A 6,668-nucleotide genomic window follows, 5' to 3' on the forward strand; every position below is an offset into this window, starting at 1 on the left:
CCCGACGAGCACGCGTGGGCGCGGCTTCGGCCGGCCCTGCTCATCCATCATCGTTCCCTCCCGCCCCAGTGAGCACCTCCCTCCACCGCCGGACGCCGCCGTGCCCCCTCCCAGCCCCAGTGAGCACCCCCCTCCCACAAACCGTTGTTGCCGTTGCTTGTGTTCATGGTGGCTGGATAAATAGATAGATGCTAGATAGATGGATGGATGCTAGATGAATAGATAGATGGATGCTAGATGAATAGATAGATGGATGGATACATAATAGATAGTTTTGTGTAGTTTTATTAGGTATTTAGATACATACTAGATAGATTTTACTAAATTTGTGAATATAGATGAATTAGATGTTGGGCAAGTTTGTGATAGATGGATGGATATTGGTCAAGATAGTGTTTTGGTAATGTTGATTCATATATAAGAAGCAAATCAAGTCACATGGTTTCTAAAATACTTAATAAAGATTTTTTTTGCAATTTGACATGTTGTTTCATGTCGATTCATAATGTTGTGCCAAATGGTTAATGTGATGTGATGACCTAATTTTTTTCACTCGGTGTAATTAACAGGATTTGTGGTGTTCCATCTTCGTGGAGTGATCGTCGATGTTGGAGGTGTTGGTCCATGATCGTCACTCTCCTTTGATCGACTACATCGGAGGGTGAGCAACAATTCCATGACCTCGTCCACTTTTTTTCCATGTCACTAGATTGAATTTTCACATCAAGTCGCGTAACCTAGGTCTCCCGTCCGAAAGGGTTGCATCGATAAATATGCATTCAATTGCATATTTATCACCGCAGCTTTTTCGGATTGTCCAGCGCTTTCCACGGACAGCCCGAGGATGTGTAGATTGGGTACGTTGTTCATGCTCTACCCCGTTCCGAGACAGGATTTCGGTGGCGCCTCCCTATTGTTCTCCGAATGCACATTCTCTCGGCATTTTGCCGAGACGTGTATTTGGAGAACAGCGGGGAGGTGATGCCGAAATTTTGTCTCGGAATGGGGTAGAGCATGGACCGTACTCAATCTACACATTCTCGGGTGGGATTAGGACCCATCTTTACCTATTAGAGATGCAGGTGGATTACTCATCAACCTTGTAAAAAATAAAATATTGATGTGGGTAATTTAAATGAATCCTTAATTTTGTTGTGTGGCTTCCAATAAAGCAGAGATGGCAGATAATCAGTGGATGTATAGTGGGTTTTTCCGTTGGAATCAAGTAACAACAGAGTGGGTCGAGAAAACTGATGTGTTTTTGAAAGAGATATTCCGTAGATCAATGAGGATGGTGCCAGAATGCCCGTGTGCCAGATGTAAGAGACGTATCCGCAGAGATAAGAGTGAGATGACTAAGCACCTTCGCACGCATGGATTTATGCCCAACTTTAATATGCCGATAAACTTTGCCCAGCGGGATCGTGGTAGAGAGGATGTGATACGACAACGCGTCGCTGGTTATGAGGACGATGGGGTTAGAGACATGCTAGATGATGCCGTCAAAATTTTTGAAGGATATGGTGAGACGCACAACTAGACTCACATTACCCCCTTCACACAGCTTCCCTATTTTAAGGACCTCAAACTTCCATACAACATAGACGTGATGCACACCGAAAAGAATGTCGCAGAGTCCCTTTTTCGCACGATCCTCAATATTCCTGATAAGACAAAGGATAATGTTAATGCTAGAGTTGATCAACAGAATATTTGTGATAGACCACGTCTACACATGCAGCCTCCCGTGGGCAGTCGAAAATCTTGGTTCAAGCCAGATGCTGACTTTGTACTTAAAAAGGATCATAAGATGGAGGCATTCAAGTGGCTGAAACACGTCGTGAAGTTCACTAATGGTTATGCGTCGAATATAAGTAAGGGGGTCAATCTTTCAACGGGCAGAGTGATCGGGCTCAAGAGTCATGACTATCATGTATGGATTGAGCGGATTATGCCGGTGATGGTTCGGGGCTATGTTCCCGAGCGTGTCTGGCATGTGCTTGCGGAGTTAAGCCATTTCTTCCGCACGCTTTGTGCTAAAGAAGTATGTCCTGAGAAGATAAAAGAAATGCATAAGAAGGCGCCGGAGTTGATATGCAAGCTAGAGAAGATCTTCCCGCCAGGCTTCTTTACTCCGATGACACATCTCATTTTGCACCTCCCGAACGAGGTATTGTTGGGGGGCCCTGTGCAGAATCGTTGGCAGTACTGCCCTGAGAGACAGAACAAGCATCTGAGACAGAAATGTGTAAACAAAGCTAAGATTGAAGCTTCCATGGCTGAGGCAGTTATCCTAGAGGAGGTGGCAGACCTCAGGACAGCCTACTATCCGGACCATGTTCCCACATTGCACAATAAGGTGTCTCGATACAATACAGAAGAACCCAAGTATAAACCCAAGTTGCCTCTATTCATCGGGCAACGTGGTAGGGCTGGATGCTCGAAACCTTATGTCATGCCACGAGATGAGTGGGAGGATGTCATGTTCTATATCTTGCACAACATCAAGGAAGTTGAGGATGAGTGGATGAGGTAATACCTTTGCACCATTCTTTTAGTCAATTCGTTATGTTCACTTTGCCTAGTTCTTATACCGCTTTTCTTATTGTAGTCGATTCGTTGAAGAAGAATGGACGGAAATGCTGCCTCCTACTGAAGCGGAGGCACTTGCGCTTCTCCGAAAGGGTGCTGATGGAAGGAAAAATTTCGTTGCGTGGTTCATGGAGAAAGTAATTTTTCACACTTTCAATTAAACTCATGCACCCTATAATTTCAATTAAACTCATGCACCCTATAATTTCAATTAAACTTGTAGGGAAATGATCCGACCGAATCAATGGATGAAGACTTGAGATGGGTTTCCATGGGTTTTGACCCTGTCGTCATGACATGCGAAAAGTATGATGTGAATGGGTATCGCTTCCATACAGAGGAGCACCAGAACAGTCGGCCTGATCCCAAAACCATAAATACCGGAGTCTTCACTGAAGGAGATAATAAAGTAGATTACTACGGAAGGGTAGGAAAAATATACGAGCTTACATTCAAACTTGGCCGCGAACACCTAAGTCTCACTGTGTTCAAATGCCGATGGTTCGACCCCAAAAAGGGTCTGAGACATATGCCTTCTGTTGGTTTAGTTGAAGTTAAACCATCAACCGTCTATGCCAGAGCTGATCTCTTTATCGCCGCTACCCAGGCCACACAAGTATATTATCTGCCTTACCCATGCCAGAAAGAGTACCTAAAGGGTTGGGAAGTTGTGTTCAAGGTGTCGCCGCATGGTAAGCTACCGGACCCGAACGATGATGATTACTACAACATAAACCCCATGACATACGAGGGAGTGTTCTATCAAGAGGAACATGATGACGTGGTCCGAAACAATGAGGATGATGACTTGGGTTATGTTGACCTGGACCCAAACGACGACGACGCACGGATTGATGGTGAGGCAGTTGTGAATCAAAGAGACATAATTATGCGTGAAAAGTTAAATGAAGACACTGACGATGAGGAAGAGCCTCCACCTCCGTCAGACAACGAAGAAGATATGCGTGATAGTGATGATGAGACTGCTCCACAAATAGATTACAATAGTGATGATTCATATGGGTTCTAGAAAATGTAAGTTCTTTTAATGATAATTACAGTAGTATGCTTAATGTGCTCTTCTGGTATTAATTGTTTATTCTCTTCTCAATGCAGGTTTGCTAATCATGGGCAAGTCCAATGGCGCCAGTTTCCTCAGTAAATTTAAAGGACTTACTCGGAGTGGACGAGCCCACAAGGTTCCCTCCCGACTACGCGAGGATGACACCTCACAGGGAGGTGGAGGGGTCGGGGGAGGAGACCCTAGAGGAGGAGGCGGTGGGGGGAGAGCCCCTAGAGGAGGAGGAGGTGGGGCGAGAGGCAGCCGGGGCAAAAAACTCCGGGTCGTGTCCGAAATAGGAGGGTCTTCTTCGATGCCCTCCCATACAGAGGCACCTTCTGAGTCTGAGGAGGAGGAGTATGTTCCTGATGGCGAGGAGGAGGCTGAGGAGGAGGGTGAGGAGGAGGCCGAGGAGGAGGGTGAGGAGGAGGAGGCCGAGGAGGAGGGTGAGGAGGGTGGAGGGGAGGTTGATCCCGAGTTGTGGGGTGACTTGCCACCGGGTGCTCCGCAGGGGTGGCTGCGCAGTAATGCCGGACTACCTACACCACCTTCTATCGAGGAGCACAAGTGGCTCATTGAACCTGTGGGGACAGAGTAAGTGCCTCTCAATCATATTTTCAACACATGACAACATTTTCTTATTGTACATATGGCAATCATTTGATTCTTTTGCAGAAACTGGATCCTTCGCGGAAAGGGCCGTAAACCGAACGGCCTTATCACTGTCCTGTTGAAGCAGTTTTGGCCTGGCCTATTCTGCCCGCGGCCAGACAGGGACCCACAGCTGCGGGTTTTGGCCACGAGCTGGGCCCACTATAAGGCTTGCAGCAACGCGGAGTACGGGACAGCCGCTAAGGCCGTGATCACCAAATTTTAGGTAAGTTCTCTTCTGAATCACTTGTCTTCAGTTTTGTTCATAGTTTATCATTGAATCACTCAACTCATGCCTTGTTTGCTTCTGGTTTATGTATCAACTCTATAGAGTTCTTGACGAGCACAAGGCCAGAGCCGACGTGGTCTTACTTGCGGCTGCGAAGAAGAAAGCTCGTCAGTTGCAGTATGAGGTGCGCTGGGTTGCCGTCTTGCAGTACTACCACATCTACCTGCACCAAAAGATGACCAAAACTCAAGCGTAGAAGCAAAAACTTACCTTGAACAGGGAGCAGTTCATGATGGTAACTATTACTGACTTTTCATTGTTTCAAGCAGTCAACTCTATGTTTCATGCTCACATGTCATGCTTCCAAAATTTGCATAGGTTGTTCCTCGTTGGTGCTATGGAAGGCATGACGGATGGGCGAGTTTGGTGGATAGGTGGCTCGGCGCCAATGCAGAGTTTGTTGCCAAGAGCATCAAGGGCCGGGCTAACCGTGGAGCCGACTGGACACACGGCCAAGGAAACAGGAACCACTGGAGCTTCAAGGCCATGAAGGTATATCTATGTGCATGATGCATTTTTGTTCTTCTTTACCATCATGTTCTTATGTATGGCTAACTTCTATTTGACGTTGTAGGAGGACAAGTTGAAGAGGCCGCTCTCAGACATGGAGTCGTGGAAGCTGGCCCGCGAGCGGAGTCATCGCAAGGAGGGCGAGAGCCAGTACTATGGCAAGACCGAGGAGCACCTGGGGTCTTACATTCATCACTATCAGGAGTTGCATCCGGATGTTCCTGTTGCTGAGGTCGCACAGTCTCAGATCGACGACACGGCGGTGGTGGCCATCCAGGGGAAGAAGAATGGCCGGTATCCGTGTTTCGACGGCTTGATCACTCCTTCGATCTCGTACACACAGCTTCGGGCTACCAACCCGAGCCAGTTAGAGAGCACGGGGTGTTCACAGACTCCCTTAGCCCGCCAGCATGCTGTAAGTACTTCCTCTTTATCTTTTTCTATCTAGCATTCTCAGTTTATTTTCAGCATTGCTCACTTAGAAACAATCTAAATTATGTAGGCATATAAGGAGATTGTCGAGCATAGGAATCTCGAGGTGCGGGAGTACTTGAAACGAGTGAAGGTAAACGATGATTACAACCGTCAGATGATGACGGTTAGTTTTGCCCTCTTAAAACCAAGCTAAATTTTTGCACTTTCATTCCTTCTGATCTTCTAGTTTGCTTGTTTAACTAACATTCAGGCTATGTTGGCGTCTTGGAGTAACCGCACGGATCCACCACAAATGGGACCCCCACCACCACCTGCGGGAGAACCCCCACACGTGCCCACGTTCGATGAATGGGTGGCACTAGGCAGTGATGGTCCGGTTAGTACATTTGCCTAACTACTGACAAACTAGTTCTCGTTCATTCAACACTATCATAGCATATTTACCGTTAGAATCTTTTCTGAAACATGTAGGGGACCGGTGGCTCGACTCCTGCTCCGTCGACCCCAGTCACTCCGATCTGGCAGAGTGGTGGTGGTCGCGATGGCGGTTTTGGCGGAGGTGGTGGTTTTGGCGGAGGTGGTGGTGGTTTTGGCGGAGGTGGTGGTGGTTTTGGCGGAGGTGGTCTTGCTTGATGATTCCGTGCATGCGGCCGTCGTGCCATGCCTTTCATATTCCTACTCCTATGATGTTTCATGTCTTGCACTACTTTTATGTTCATGAACTTGAGTCCACGATGATCTTTAGATTATGTGATGAACTTGAGTATGTTTAGATGATGATAGTGAACTTGAGTATGTTTAGATGATGAACTGTCATATTTCTGCATAATTTCATATTGTTCTGTTTTGAAATGATGTCAAATGAATTGGAAAAGAGAAAACAGGGAAAAAAACTATGCCTACGGCAAAGCCGTCGGCATATATAAGCCCAGGAGTTACCAGGGCTCGCCACGTGGAATATCTATGCCGACGGCTTTGCCGTAGGCATAGATGGAAATCTATGCCGACGGCAAAGCCGTAGGCATATCTCTGCTGCCACGAGTAACCAGGAGACGACAGGTGGCAGGGCTATGCCTACGGCAAACCCGTCGGCATAGATTCATCTATGCCGACGGCTTTGCCGTAGGCATA

The 6,668-nt window shown here is 47.1% G+C and overlaps 1 pseudogene; it reads right to left on the bottom strand.

Moving 5' to 3' along the window:
- LOC119281774 overlaps window positions 1-6,668 on the bottom strand; it is a 16,059-nt pseudogene that overhangs the window by 6,254 nt on the left and 3,137 nt on the right.

This window comes from Triticum dicoccoides, chromosome 3B, assembly GCF_002162155.2.
Source record: "Triticum dicoccoides isolate Atlit2015 ecotype Zavitan chromosome 3B, WEW_v2.0, whole genome shotgun sequence".
Lineage (NCBI taxonomy): Eukaryota > Viridiplantae > Streptophyta > Magnoliopsida > Poales > Poaceae > Triticum > Triticum dicoccoides.